Here is a 17,232-nt window from a genome sequence, read left to right as displayed (position 1 = left end):
TAGTGCGATTTGTTGTATCGCGCGTCATTTAACAGGCACCCAGAAATTTCAGCTGCCTGCTTTCCATGCATTTTCAACGCGTTGCAGAGCAGCACAGCTAGTGTGTGCACTGCAATCTCTGTGTATGCTAGAGCGAGCTGCCACTAGTAACATGCGAGCTTGCGTATGGTTTGTGTCCAGGCTAAGCGGAGAGCTTTCAAAGCTTCGCGCACACACTTCCTAAAAATGACCTAAATTAATATTTGTATTTGCCATCAAGTTGGGCCACACAGAGAGAGGTCACACAAATTGACAGCTGCAAATATTTAACACATTTTCAAATGGAATTCACAAAAAAAAATGTAAAAAAAAATTCAATGCTTAAAGTGTCTTAGCACATGTGCTAAGGTCGTTCGACAAATATACAAGAGTACCAGCTCGCTACCTCTCACTCTGTCCTGCACCTCTCGCTCTTTCTATTCGTCTTGCTCGCCAATCAGAAGCGCCTGTTGCCGAGGGCAGCTCCAATTGGACTCGTGCTTAGATTAATTATCTTTTAATTAAAAGTTATGTAAGCGCTAAAAACGAGCTCATGGAAATACTTAGCTTACATTTTTGATTTTTGATGTATGTGACGAGATCTAATTAATCTAATTAAAATCTGATTGGATTTTATGTAAGTGTAAGATTTAAGTCCGGTTAAAAACTTTAGATTTTAAACCAAATATCGACTTCAAAAACATATAGAACTGATAAATAAAAACACTTGTATTCTTCGAAATAATAAAACCCGCATTAGTTATATACAAGTTTACCCAGAATGATACGCGGAATTAGAAAGAAGGGCATAAAAATAGAAAAATTAACATAAGATAAAAGATAAAATTTTGACGTTTAATTTTTTTGCAAATTTAGGTTCTTATATTTTTTATTGATCAACAATCTAACAAGGTTTTTAAACAACAACGGAACAAAAAGTGTGAGCAAGTTTACTGAATAAAAAATGCATGAACCTCTCTAATTTAAATATATTTATTATAAAATAAAAGATAAATATTTTTAATATATGTTTTGAATTAGGAAATTTTATATTATTTTTTAAAAATATATGTTTTTTTTAAGCAAATTTAAATTGAAATGTAAATAAAATATAATTTAATTTAAAATTTAAAATGTATGTACATATATATATGAATATTTATTTTTTTTCGGTTCACATTTTTGTTATATATTTCCATAAAAACTTTGTAATGTATCTTTGTATTTTAAGAAATTATATTAATTATACATATATTAAATACACATATTTTATTAATATAGTCTAAAATATATATGTATTTAAATATTGAGTGATTTATAAGTGATATATACTTATATATAAATTTTTTATTATGTTTCTAGAACTGCCAATTTTTCTGACCACCCTCTGAATTATTGAGCTGGCCAAAGCACATATCATTAATCAGTTAAGCGTGCAATTGAGGTGAACCAAATTTGCATCATTCAATGGCAAAGTCTTCATTGAGAAGTGAAGAGCGAAGATCCATTAGAGATAGATGATATATTGATATATGTAAATATGTATATAAATCTCTTAATTGTAACTTAGTTTATTCAAGAAACTAATTCAAATATTTTGGTTGGTGCCAGTCACATGCAGCTCCTCACCTGTCCACACCTACCCCGCACTCCCTCACCTTGCCAAAAACAAAAAATAAAGCTAGTTTATTGTTCTGTCACGCGCTCGGACGGCGGACGGCGGACAGCGGACAGCAGATAGCGGACAACGTCATCAAGTGGTCTTCTTGTTGTTGTTGTTTCTCTTGTAGTTTTTAGTTTTTAGCTTTACATTCACTTTTTTTCGCATCCGCATCCACTGCTGCTACCGAACCGGACGGGCCTCAAGAAGTGCTCTTCACGGCGCTTTCGGTACTAGCTCTGGTACTGGGTACGAAAAATACATATATTTGTTGTTGTTGCTGCTGTTGTCGTCGCTGCTCCAAGGTTGAGGCAAACTGGTATCATCAACAACAGCAACAACGACGAGCAGCAATCAGAGCTGTGAAGATGAGCAGCAGCAGCAGCAGTCGGCTATCCAAGTCATAATCGCAATATAGCAACAATCTGTGTTGCTATCGCAGTCGGCGTCGCAGTCAACGTCGACGTCGGCACGAGTCTCTATGCATTAATTACTGACCATAACCATAACCATAACCGTATAGCCATATAGCCATATCCATATCCATTTCGGCCATAATGAAGCAGCCTCTTAACAAATTAGAAGCCTTTCGCTTGGCTTAAAAAGAAACCTCATTGTCTTAGCGCTTAGGTTTTAGCCTTGAGCTGCTGCCAGATCAGCCAGATAAGAGGCTCCACAGATAACGCAATAAATGCACTTAACGAAATTCTAGAGAGATCCGCAAATTAATTACTATAATTATTTGATAGCGCCAAAGTTGATTTTGATGATATGCTAGATATAATCTTATACTTCATAAGATCTTGCTTTTATAGTAAGTATAAATATATATTTCATTAGATACTAATTGATATACATAGTGTATTATATAGTTCATTGTTGATCGCGTGAATTAGCTGTTCATAAAATAGATAATAGATCATAATTTAATTGATCACTGATCAGTATATCTGTTTATAGTCATTATATAGATTAAATTGAAACTATTTGGAGTGACATATGTGGTCTATATGGGCAAGGAGTCTATATACATATTGGTTTTGCCACGCCTACTTCTGTCTGTTACATACGCGAAATAATAACTACTGAGAGCCGTGCAATCAGGCGCAACCGACTAATAACTTAATAATAGTTGCTAAGGCTCCTAAAATTGTTGACTAAATTTTAACCATTTTCACAACTACCATATCATATAATATGGGTCTATCTGTGGAGGGCTTCAACTGACAAAATTACAGAAATTGCCAAAAAAAAAAAAAAAAAAATTAAAAAAAAAAAATAAAAATAAAAAATAAAAATTCTCAACCTGGGGAAATATTTTTTTGTGTAGTAGTCAAAGTAGAAATAATAAAGGCAACGGTAGCTCACTCGGCAGTTCTCTAACTGTCTAACTGTACAACTATAGAATATAAAGATTTGCTTTCGATTTTATACATTCCTTAATTGATTTAAATGCATCTATATAATTATAATCAGTGCTTGTTTATGGTTTATCATCTTTAATACTCTAATAGTAATCTCAAGAAGTTTCGAGCTTCACTGTGGGTCAAAATATATAATATTCTCTGAAGTACACTCAAACTTCGAGATAAAGTTCAAGTTCAAGTTTAATAGGACAGCAACACGAATATTATACGATGTGAACGTATATTTCTGTTATAAAGTAATTACCCTGCTTGACCATCCTCTTCTTGTCCATCCTCTTTTTCCTTCACATTCTTTGCCATATTTCCCTCCCCTTCCTGTCTCCTTCTTCTTCTGTCTCTTTCTTTCTGGGTTCCTCTATAGTAATGCTAATTTTCCATTAAGTTAAAAATTAAAAAATGATTTCAGATTATTTTCTACAGGTGTAAGATGCGTATATCGGCTTACATATCTTAAGATTTCAGTGTAAGGCGATGTTAATAATAATAAAAATCACATATAAATGATAATGACAATGACTATAATGCCAAGGTACTTGGCACTTCTTCAAATTGAAAAATGTTTTTTTTTTTTCATTACATTTAAAAAAATTAAGTGAAGAAAAAAAAAACAACTTGGCTCGTTTCAGTTTTATGATTTATGAGCAATTTCTAAAGTGCACTTGTTTGACCGCGTACAACAAGTTGACAGACGAGTTGTTGTTGTTGTAGCAGATGAAAAATAAGAAAAGACTCAACAAACATAAAACAGAAACAAAAAATGTAATAATAATAACAATTTTTTGTTGTGTTTTACTTCGACTTCGATGCCTGCGTACATAAATCCCGTAGGCCAAATGCCCGACTGAACTCTGGCAGGTTGTTGTTGCTGTTGTTGGTTTAGTTGTTGTTGTTGTCGCTTCTAATTCTGTTGACAGATGAGGTCGCAAAAAAAAAAACAAGCCAACCGAACTGACGCAGTCAATAAAAACAAAAAAAGCTGGCAACCCTGAAGCGCCTGAGTAGCTTAAGCGAAAACTGCAACGCAGTGGCAACCACAACAACAACAACAACAGCAACGCGAAAAGTGGAGAGCAGCGAAGTGTAGAAACTGAAAAACAGCTGGCAGCGACCCATGAACTTTACACAGCGACCAGACAGCTGAGAGCGGGCGGGGCAAGGAGAGTGGCGGCAGAGTGTGCGAGTGCGAGTGAGTGAGATAGAGTGCAGAGGGAGGGAGAGTACTAAGTACTTGTGTATGTGTGCATGTGAGTAGATGCATGTAGCGAAAGAGAGTGTGAGGAAGAGAGGGGATACATATGCATGTGTACGTTTCGATATGAGTAGAAGTGTGTATGTGTGTGCATGTGTGTGCATGTGTGTGTGTGTGTGGTAAATGTGCGTTGCAACAAAATTCAAGTTATTGCAGTTGCTATTGATGCTGTTGCCGTTGCCGCTGTTGTTGTTGTTGCATGACTTGTTGCACATGCAACGCCTGCCGTTTGCTTAATTTGTTCAGCATTTTATAAAGTTTATTTTTGTTTTTTTTCTTTTTTTTGTTTTTTGGTTAGGCAGCCAAGGCTGCTGGGTCACACAGCGGGTCATTGGTCTCCATCTCAACAGACGCATCTCAAGTGTGGGAAGCATCAAAACATTAAGTCAAATATATGCATAAATGTGTGTTCGTCTGTGTGTGTGTGTGTGTGTGTGTGTGTGTGTGTGTGTGCGCTCGTGGGCTATTAGTTAGCAGCTTGGCAGAAAACTTACTTAGGAAATTAATGAAGCTCCACAGCTCAAGCTCAAAAGTTGTTCTGAAAGTAGAATCTCTAAAATGTCGCATTCGCTTCAAATTGATATGAACTTATAAAAAATACAACAAGAACAAAACTTGTTCCATTAAAGTCTTTGAAATTTAGGCATAAATTTGATTCGAATTGGCTCAAGTTGAGCAATCAATAAAATACCCACTTATTTTTTATTTTTGGGCAAACCATATTTTATGTTTATTTATGTTCGTTTTATTTGATCTGAGAAATCTAATTAATGTGATCGCCCTAAGGGCAACGGACTGCTTGATTTAAATATGTTTTGTAAACATTTGATTTTAATATATCTGTAAACGTTTGGTTTAAATTTACCTGTGAACAGTGAACTTGAAATAATAATAAAAAATAATAATAATAAAAGATCAATTTCAGTGGAGTTATTTGTGGAGCTAAAGAGTATTCAATTTATCTGCTTTAATTTGTTTGACAAGTTCGAGTACTGCTATTAATCTCTTTTGCATCTATTTCCACTCTGACTATTTATGTTTACACTACTCTTGCAAAACATTGTAAGTGGTTTAGTAATTAATCTTCATCTACTATGCAAATTACTATTAAAAATAGTCAAAGGAGCAAAAGTAAAGCAATGTCTAGTACACTTGCATTTACTTTTCTTTGGTCCTCTATTAATAAGACTCCTTATGCTAAAACCCCTACTGCTACTATTACTGCTGCTATGCACTGTACTACTATAAATACTATTTAATCTACTACTTTTGCAACTACAATTATATCTACTACTACGTACTGCATACTTTTGCTAACTCATACTCATACTATAAATAATACTGCTACCATAAATATTGTATAAAATATATTGTATAATATAGTATAAAGTATTAGCGTACTACTACTTTACTGATATTATTTGTAGTATATATAAAGTAATAGGTTTTATTTATTACTATTACTAAAGTGATTTCTTCTACAAATATTACTACTCAAATTACTACAAATACAGTTTTCACTGCTATCATCAATAGCTTAAAATGCTCACTCCTACTACTACTACTGTTATATTCATATCTAACTGTAGCATGACTACTATTATTGTTACTAAATCGAACTCTATTACTTTTATTAAATATTGTTCTACTCCTTCTACTACTATATCTAGCAACACTCACCTGCCTCTCTTTACTGCTGCCTTTCCTTAAGATTTTTGATTAAACTGACTCAACAGAAAAGAACTAGTTCCGCAAATTTAATTAAATTACGCTTAAAACACAAACAAGCCACGGCTGGTCGCCAGTGTTGTAAAGTGCAGTGCAAAAAGCGTACAAAATGCAATTGGGAGCACACGAGCAGCGCGTTCGTTGCCTAAGTCTTTTGTTTTGTTCTCATCAAGTGGTACATAATAAGTATAGGTGTGTGTCTGCGTGTGTGTTGGTGTGTGTTTGCCTGACTAAGCATTTCTGATTTATGGCCAGAGCATGCGACCAAACATATGTTCAATTGATTTCATAATCATGACAGCGCACACGCCCCAGCCAGCGGCAACAGCTGAAGCTGAAGCAGAACAAAAACAAAAACAACAATTTTATTTATTTATATATAATATGTATGAAAAAAGCTCATAAATATGCAACTTCCTCCACGACAGTGTCTGGCACACTGACTGACTGCCGACTGCGAATCGCCTGCCTGCCTGGCTGCCATTGGCATCTGATGATGATGTAAAATACTGAATGTAAAACACAGACAAATTATGCAAAGTTAGTTTTTTTTTTTCTTATTTATTGCAAATTCACTTAATTCACTCAACACCCTCTGCACAGCACTAGCTGGCCGTGTGTTGGTTTCTGGGTATATAGAATGATATATAATGTGTAGTGATGGCAGCGTGAGAAAAAACTAATATCAATATATTAAGCAAAAGTATATGTATATAAGTTTGTATTAGGAATAAAGTTGAGTACTACACATGTCTATGTGTATGTGGAAATACTACAGTTGTGTCTTTTATTTAACATTCTTATCTAATAGGAATATTTTCTTTATAAATATATACATATATATAGGTTCATGACTGAACATATTCATTATTGCTTCTGCTTGTTGAGAGCTTTTAAAAGAAATATATAGCCTATTGGAGACTGCAACTCTTTGTACTACCTAAAATTCTAATCTATATTTTTTAAGTGAGCATAATAAAGCAGGGTAGTAAACCGAATTTGGCAGTTTAGTGACGCAGATTCTCTATTGAAATTGACCAAAAAAGGATTTACGACTTTTCGACTGTAAATGAATATTATGCAGTCTATTGCATCATTCTACACATTCTACATTCTATTTTTGTTGCTTCAATTGATTTCCAAAATTTTCCAAATATATTTATTTATAAACATATAATTATTATTGGCCATTGCTCACGCCACCATCTCCGCCAAGTTCTATAGCCAATCTGTTTTGTTGTTGTTGCAGCTGTTAGCAAATATCTTGTTACATCCGCATCTGCCCCTTCGCTGCTTAATTCATATCTGTAATTCCGCACACACCTACTTTTTGTTGTTGTTGTTGTTGTTGCTTCTCCTTCTTTCATTGCTCGCAGTTATATAAATAATTTGTCAGATTTATGGCCAACGATTAGAATGATGAACAATTGTTGTAGCAGCTGTAGTTGTTGCTGTTGCTATTGTTGTTGTTGTTGTTGTTGTTGCTGTTGCTCTTATGCAATTAGCCAGCGGCTTGTTTATGTTGCATTGTTCATCGCCGCGAAGTTCTCTGAGTTAATCAAGTCAGCTGAACGAGCTCATTCATAAAAGATACGTTTTTGTGGTTCATAAAGATTCTAGATGCTTGATGTGTATGTGTGTGTGTGTGTGTGTGTGTGTGAAATGTGTGTCAAAAATGTTGCAATCATCTCAATCTCAATCAGAGACTCAGATGCAGCTCAGATGTATTCGATTTTCGTTTTCGTTTCTGTTTCTATTTTTCGCATATGAAAATTTTTGTCACGTTTTCCGTGACGAATTTAAAATGTGCCTGGGCACTTAATTCTTTTGTGTCACAGCAACAACAACAACACCAACAGCAGCAACAATTGCTGCTGTCGTTTTACACAGATGCGCCAAATTGCAGACATCAATCATTTTTCGTTGGCATTGCGTAATGCTTCAGATGCTGCAGCTCGTCTGCAATCGCTGGGGATTTATATATGTATATACTTATATATATATATATATGTATATATGTCTTAAAATCTCTTCTTCTTTAGATTCTACTGCTTATCTATGCATATGTGTGTGTGAATGTGTGTGTGCCTGTGCTGGTATTGGTGTTGGTCTTGGTTTCGTCTCTTGGCAAGGTCTTGATTAATTTGTTGCCAATCACTTTTTGTTGTCGCTTGACAAAAGCCGCTGCCAAAAAAAAAAAAAAAAAAAAAAAAAAACAAAAAAATGCAAACAAACAAACGAAACAGCCATACCAAATGTACATAATTACAAACACACACACGCATGTGTGTAAAACTTAAAAAAATAAAAAAAAAATGTAAATTTCAACTAATGTGTAAATGAATAAGCGACTGCCTCTTGGGGTCACATTTGGCAACATTTCATATCATCAGCAACGCATTTAAAAAGGCATTTAAAAAACTGAACAAATTAAACACAGAAAAAAAAAAAAAAACCGAAACGAACACAAAAACAAAAACAAAATGAAACCAGCCAGAGCTTCTTAAATAACAAATTGCAATTACTTGTCGTCGCGTCCTTCACGCATTCCTCGTCAATTCTCCTCCAACTCTGACTCCAAGTCCAAAAAACTCATCTCAATGTTAATGCTACAAAAATTCTATGCGCTTCAATAGATCTAGAGACATGCATATACATATATATTTATGTATATATAGCTGATATTGCGAGGGTCATTTCATTAGTTTTTTATATATTTAGGCTATTTTGGGGCGAAACTTTCCATAAATATGCTTGAAGGAAGCCCAAAGAGCCAAACATAAAACTGCATTATTAATCGAGAGTCGTTTAAATATATGCATTTTTTCCAGTGTAACTTTGCATTTTAATATCTATAGATAATAAGTTTAAAGCGTAGTATACATGCTTATATATGGACGTCTTTACCTTTTAAACGTGGGTCATTCCAGCAGTAGGCCAATATCTTTATAATATTTTGGTATTTTATACACATTTTTCAGTATATTTCTATTTTTGAAACTATGAAAATTGCATAAGAAATACATATTTAAATATGAAAGTTATAATAATATAATACGATATTTTTAATTTGTTCTCAAAGAGGAACAAAGTACAGATTTATCTTGGTTTTTTAATTTAATTTATATTTGTTAAACTAATTTTTTTTTTCGAAGCTCATTTGAGCATTAGGCTAAATACATATACTTATATATGATATTTGTATTATTTTGTGTGTGTAACTTTATAGTTATCGAACAAATATAGACCATTTGCCACAATATCTATATCTATACCGTTTAATAGTATTCACATCGTATTGATACTTTCTTTCAGTGTAATCTTCCATTTCTATCCGCAAATCAAATTTCAAATTAACGCTTAAACCAGTTGCGAATTAAGGGAAGTTCTTTAAAAACTCTAAAGACTTAAAAGTGAAAATTAATTTGATTATTAACACGTTAATTATAATTAACAAATAAAGCCTATATTCCTATAGTTTTATTAAGTCAGAAAAGTCAGTTTTTAAAGGCCAAGGTCCAAATTATTAGACAATATGTATTTATGTTTTTGAAATTATTCAGCTGTATATCAAACCATTTTTTAGCTCTCCTAAATAAATATTTGTAATTTATATATATTTTAAACGAGAAACAAATTATAAATAAATTTATGTTTGTTGGAAAACATATACATATTAAATAAAATAAACAAAAATACAAATAAATCTCATATGAATAAATGAAAAACAAAATATGTATATTATCAACTATATAAATTATTCAATATGTAAATAAACTGAACTAAATTTAATAATATTAAAAAAGAATTGTCTAAAAACTAATAAATTATTCCGTAATTTTAATTGTACTCAAAAAAAAAGAAAACGTAATCAAATACAAAACTGATCTATGAGCCATTAAAAAGAAACGAGCAAATTTTATTTTTGGTAAAACTAGCTGCACCTTGAGAAATATACAATATAGATGGATAGTAAATTTTGGAACCACAATAACCAAGCAGTTAAAAGCTATGATAGCTGCTGCAGTTCAACAAATGATTATTATTATTATTTCTATTTGTATTATTTGTAGAGCCTATAGAGCTATAGAGAGTTCAAGTCAACTAATCAAGAAAGAGAAGAAGAGGAAGAAGAAGAAGAAGCAGAGAAGCAACCACAAACCACAAGATTGTGAATTGTGAATCGAAGCGTCAAAAATTTAATCCAATTCCATTCAATTTTCAATTCATTCAATTCCATTCGTTTCAACCTAGTGCGTTGCGATGCGATGCGATGCGATTCGATATCAAAATCCATTCAATGCAATACAATAATTCAAACTAAGGTCAATCGAGTTGGCTTGGATCTTTGCTAGTTTTATTTATAACTACAAATTTGGTGTTGTTTAAATAGATTGATTATACCTATACATACATATCTACTATACTATACTATATATCTGTATATACTGTATATCTGTATTTATGCTTTGTCTGTGTTTGGTTTAGTTTCTTGGCAATTAGCATCTTCATTGTTGAGATTCAGTTTTATGTTGCTGTGTTTTTTCTTATCGCGGAAGCTTCAATTTCAGCTTCGAGCAGAACTGATGTCCAAGAAGAAGAAGAAGAGGTTGAAGAGGCAGAGATAGAGGCAAAGGCAGATGATGCCGTGGATGTGGTTGAAGGGGTCTTCCGTGCTTGAGGCTTTTGATCGACTTTAAATTCGTCTTTTTGTTGAACATTTTCAACATTTATGTCACACATGCATCAAATTATGTAAATTATTATATGAAGCCGCCTCATTGTAGTTTTGCTAAAGATGAGCTGATCGAGCTGCCATCTATGCCAGATCGGCTGCTTAGTCACTGAAGGTCATTAGCTTCCATAAACAGCAATAGCAACAACAACAACAACAACATCATTCAGTCAATCAAAGAAATCGAAATGAAATATCAAACAGCCTACGGGGCGTATGACTAATTTGCATGCAAACCACAGTAAGAGAGAGAGAGAGAGAGGGAGAGCGCGAGAAAACGAGAGAGAGAGAGAGACAGAGTTTAACAAGAATTGTTACTTGTTTTAAGTGCCATGATTAGCTTTAATCAGGGTTACTGCGGAACGGAATGCGAGTGAGTAACCTGGCCAACAATTCGTGGAAGAGAGCCAAGGTCAAAGCGCAGGAAATGCATGTAAGGAAAAATTGAAAAATAAAAACATAAACCGGCTACTAGATCGAAGATGATTAAAAAAGCAAACCACATACAAAATGCAATACAAGACAAAAAAAAAAAAAAAAAAAAAAAAACAATAACATCAGCAGCAGCAGCAGCAGCGGATGTTGATTTATGCAGCAGATGCAATAAACGAAGTGCGAAGAAAAAATCATAATACAACTGCAGCATCCGCAGAGGTGTTAACAGAAAACACATTAAACACACACATTGCATCATTTGAGAGTTAACAAGATGATAAGTCATTATATATATCGCATGAGCGGCACAATAAATCAAATTTCCAGTTTCAGTTCCACTGTTTCACACGCATAAAACAATTGAGCTTAATGAGAACTTCTTAAAGAATATTATTTTATTTGTATTTGGTTGAGGCTCTTAGCCAAACACATATATCTTTATATACACTTTCAATTCCAATCCCAAATTCCACTGTTTCTTGTTAATTACCGTAAATTTGTTATGCACTTTTTCACATTTTTATTTGATTTAATTATTTTTGGAATGCATACTCATTCATATATTCCAATTTCACTGTTCCACACATACATAAATACTCTTTCAATTTCAATTCCTGTGTTCCAGTGTTACACATATCAAATTTACATTTCATTCCATTCTCTTCCTTCATTACATTTTGTCGTAGCAATAAATACTTTTTCAATTTCAATTTTAATTTCAATTCCATTGTTCCATTGCATTCACATAGCAAATTTGCATTTCATTTCATTTTCTTCAATTTCTATTCTGTATCCTTGATTCACTGCACGAGAAAATTTGCTCCAATTCCATTATTTCACTGTTTCAGTTCTATATTCTTTCTGCAAATTGGGAATCCATGGCTCTCTTAGAACCACGTGTTTTACATTCGGCTCTTCGTATTGATTAAATAAATATTTGACTTACTAATTTCATCAAAATCTTATGCAATTCAGTTAACTAGTTGATAGATGGTGTGACGTACCAAAAACCTGTCCAATATATACGCACACATACATATATACTTTCCAGTTGCTCTTTTTGTTTGACGACGACTTAGTTCCTTACGCGTTCGTGTAGGAGATGGCCAAAATTGACGCAGGCCTAATTGACGCAGATTAGCAGAGACCGAGTTTCGTGGAGCACAATCATTAATAACTTTGTTTGGTTTTTTCGTTTTTTTTTTTTTTTTTTTTTTTTTTTATACATTTATGGGGAAATCTAAATCATGCCACAGAAGATTAATATATGCAGAAATTAAAGTGATTTTAGAAGAGTTTTTGGGGCTTTGAAAAATGTGCTTTAAAATTTGTAAAGCTTTGTAGCAATTAATCTAAAATTCTGGGAATCAAATTGGTTGGCATGCAAGTGTTATTAAAATTGAATAAAAATATATATATGTGTATATATAAATTTTAATATTAAAATTAAAATTATAGTATAGAATATTTGAAAAATATATGTATTTTCTTTTTTTTAGTCACTTGAATGAATAGTTTTTTAGAGTTTTTTGTTTTTGTTTTTCACAGTGTAGATATATAATATATATACATACATATGTATGTATATACATTTGTTCTACATATACATTTATTGAAATCTTTGGCTAGATGTATTATATTGAGCGCGTTTTATCTACATATATACAAAACTTATGTTATAAAAAAAAATTATTTCCATTAGTCGAATAGCTTTAAAGTTTATAAAACTTGAATCACCCAATAAATAAATCGTAAAACTAAAAAATTTCTAGATTGTCTAAAAATGGTTTTGACTGCGTTTATAATGCAATCTATAAAAAACCTAATAGAATTGCATAGTTAAAGTCTCATTTAAAAATCTAGCTATAAACATAAATGTTTGCTATAAACCAAGTTTGCTATGAACCACCAACTGGGTTCATGAATATGAAGCTCAAAATGTGAGCTATACATTAGGTATATAAAAACTAGGTTCAAACGTCAAAGCTGTGAATCAAAATGTGAGCTTATTTAGGTTCACGAACGAGTAGTTCAAATGCAAACCATAAATCGGAACTCGGAGTGGAAAGTCCGGATTAGCTTATGATTGCGATTAAATGTTAAAATTTGTCAATTATAACTGCAAATAATAAATATTAAAAAAAAAATTCTATATAAAAACTTATAAAAACTGAAATTGTGGGAATTGGGTTCCCAAAGTTCATGGATGAATAGCAACAGCTTTAACAAATTATTGTTCCATAAATAATCATCTTTATAAATTAAAGCTTACGCACTAAACTAAACCAAAGCTCAAGTCATTTTATTGGCAAACAAGAGCAAATGAATGAATGAGAATGAGAAATCTTTAGCCAGACAACCTCTGCGGAAATACAGGGTATATTTATCAGAAATATAATTAAACAAAAATAGGAAACAAAACAAAAATATGAGCAAAATCAATATCTATTAGCGAGCTTCGCACTTTAGTTTGGCGATGCTTGGCTGACTTCCGCGAATGCATGAGAACTGAGGCTAAAATAGCATCGGCATCAGCATTAGCATCAGCCTCAGCATTAGCATTAGTATCAGCATCGACAGCATCATCAAGAGTACAAATTTGTGCAATGGCGAATGGAATTCGCACAGGTTTTTAGCACAAGTTGGCTAAAACCGCGATTAATACGAATCTCATGCAAATTTGTGTTGACCCAATTAAGAAATGAAGCAAAAACTCCCCTTGGGTGGCTAACTATCAATAAGACTAATTAAAATGTACAATCGCAGCGCAGCTGGAAATGGGTAATTCAAAATCAAAACTGGGTCTGTCTCAAGACTCTGATGGCCTCTGCGTGGAACCGGGGGCCACGTGAGAGGCCTGCGAATCCGCTCAATAAATTTGTTTTTCTATTAAATGCTACTAAATGGCAAACAATGGCGCCACCCAAACAAAAACCACACACACACACACGCACACATGCAAATTGAGATGTGTGTATATAGTATATACTAGTTATCTTTTCATGGTCAATTAGCAGACAACAGAAATTGAAGCCAGTCAGCCATCAGTTGCTGCTGCTGCTGCTGCTGCTGTTGTTGCTGCTGTTGTTGTTGTTTTTGTTGCTGGCCATAAGGCCAACGCCGGTGTTGGCACTCGTGTCAGCAGTTCAGCTGGCCAAAATGTCAATGCCTTGGTCGAGCCCATTAAAAAGGATTTTTAGTCACAAAACTATACAAACTTGAACCCAAAGAACCCGAGAAATAAAAAAAAAACCCCAAGTTTGTGTGCTTTACTTGGCAATGACTGACTAGAAAATACCCTGAAGAGCTGCTTAATGATCTCGTGATTATCTAAAGACCAACTGATGTTCAGGCAGTGATAGGGGCTGCAAGGAAGGTTCTTAATCTACTCCGTCTGAGTGGGAAGCTGAAAGTAGATGAAGCAACCTCAGACAAGACTCTGGGCCATCGAGCTTTGGGTAAAGTAGATCGAATCGGCAGGCATAGAAATGGGCGACTTGGATAAGCTGTAGAGCAGAGAAGCAGGAAGAAGGGCTTGAGGCAGCTAAGGACATCAGACTTAACATGGATGATATCAAATTGCTTTGCAAATGATAGAATGTGTATCAATGCATCCAAGATTTGGTGGTATGCCGTGTGACCACAGCTATTTCATCTTCCAAAGTGCGCTAGAAACTAGTTCAATTGCTATATAATGGCTTCTGATCTGTTCTCATCGAAATGACCTCATTATGTGCTGCTTAGAATAACTTTCTCTATTTGAAATTTCGTTTCATTTCACTTTTGCGGTCAATGGGTAAATGGGAGCACTTCATATTGCCCTCTCGAATAGTCTACAAACCAAAATGGATGACTTCTATCATTTTAAATTTGATAGATATGCGCAAACAACTAAAGATTGAGATCGATTTTGATCGATATCAGGAAAAAGTTATCGATTAACTGAAAAGTGAACGGTGTGTGCTTGAGAAGAAGAATTGCGTAATTCCTTTAGCTTTTGATGGATGACTATATATGCCGTAACAGACAGACGGACAAGACAGGCGGACAGATGGAGAGACGGCCATACAGTGAAGACATAAGACAAATAGCCCAACGGACAGACAAATAGAAGAATAGGCAGAGGGGTGGACAAGGCAGGCTAACAAAACGACAAACAGATAGTACAGACAGACGGACAGAGAAGACAAGACTGTGAGACAGATAGACAAAAGGCAGACAGTCAGTCAGCCGGACAGGCACATGACGATAATGGATTACAAACAGATACATGAGTAGATATCAAAACACATCTAAATCCATTCAGCTATTAAACCGAATCGAGAATATAGAATATATATTTAAAATATATATGTTTAACGGCGCCTCGCCTTTTGCCGCATCATACCCCAATTGAACAACTTAAATGAGTTCTGGCCATAAAAAAGGCAATAAACAAATATAAAACAAATTCAAGTTATTTGCCGGGCGGCCGGGCTAAAGCCAATAGCTCCGTAAATTACATAATCAAGCGTGTCTAAATTTATAGAAATTTGCATATTTATGAGCGAGAAAACAAAAAAATAAGCAAATAAATGTCAAATTTCGTTTGCTTCGCTTTTATTTGTTGTTGAGAATTTGATCTGAGAGCGCTACAGATCCGGCTGGCACCGCCAAGCACCAGACGAATTTATTTATGAGATCAAATGCCAAATCGATTGCTTCTTATCCTTAGCCAGTTCATTCACATGGCAATTACCAAATTAACAAAAATCGAAGCTAAATAAATAAAAAAAAAAAAAAAAAAAAAAAATATTTCTGCTTGAGCTTCTTCTGCTCTTTTTCTGAACGCGTGCGATGAGCCGCCGCGCGGAAGCCAGCGGCTGCTGCCAGCAGCCCACGGCGACAATTTCGAAAGGCTTTTCAAGATCAAGGCCTAGCAGCAGCAGCAGCAGCAGCAACAGCAACAACAACACTTGACAAATTGATATATGAAGCAAGCCAGAAAAGCCAGCAGCAGCCATCGTGGATCGCGTTGTCAAAATGATGCGTAAAAGGTGCGCCAAGTGTTTGCATAAATTTTGAGATACACGGCATTTGGTTTCGAGTGCCAGGCACTCAACAACTACAGCAACAACAACAACAGCTATAGCAACAATAGCAATAGCTATTAAAAATTAAAATGATCGTACTACAGTTTTTTCCCCCTAGCAGCAGCCAGAGCGCCAGAACAAACAAAACTTTGCTTTAAATTAAAAGTAAATAAACAAAATTCGCAGAAAAAAGCGAAAACCCGAAGAGCGAATGATAATAAAATTCAGATATACACTGCGCGTCATGAGGATGGCGCAACACTTGTTAAAAAAAATATATATGTAGAAAAAATATCAAATCATTATTGTTAAAAGTAAAGAACAAAAAATTTTAATATTTATTGTTTACTTTTTTTTTCAAATTAAATTTTTGCTTAATTTGCTATTCTAATGACCTAAATTTTTAAGATTTTTTCAAATTAAATTTTTAAATTTATTGCAGCTATTTTTGCCCGATTTTAAGAGTTTCAATCGAAATACGTTTAGAACTAAAGCTTGCATCGCATAGGAAATAAAGTCTGGGACTAACCCGCTGACGCGCGGTGTATCGCGATTTGCTGGCTATATAAATATTTATAGACAAAAGTTGTCATTGTCTGAAAGATGTTCTAAGTTCATTTACAGTTTTATTTATTTTATTTTATTATTATTATTTATTTTATTTTATTTTTTTCAATCGGCATTGCACAGTGCAACGCTGCACGTTAATGGAAAAAACTGAACTAATTTATTTAAATAAATTATTGTTTGTGTTTCGATTGTTCGATTTATAAAACCTCTGCTAACTTATTTTATCTGCGCTATCTTTGTTAGCTCTTGCTGGCCATAAAGTTGCACATCATCTTAACTACTAACTGAGTTATGATAACTGCCAAATCAAGATGCGAATCAATGTGCGGCGACTGCGG

The sequence above is a fragment of the Drosophila arizonae genome, chromosome 3, assembly GCF_054131065.1.
Source record: "Drosophila arizonae isolate 15081-1271.41 chromosome 3, UAZ_ARI_1.0, whole genome shotgun sequence".
Classification (NCBI taxonomy): Eukaryota; Metazoa; Arthropoda; class Insecta; order Diptera; family Drosophilidae; genus Drosophila; species Drosophila arizonae.
The sequence above is the reverse complement of the archived record's forward strand: the minus strand, read 5'-3'. Positions refer to the sequence as shown.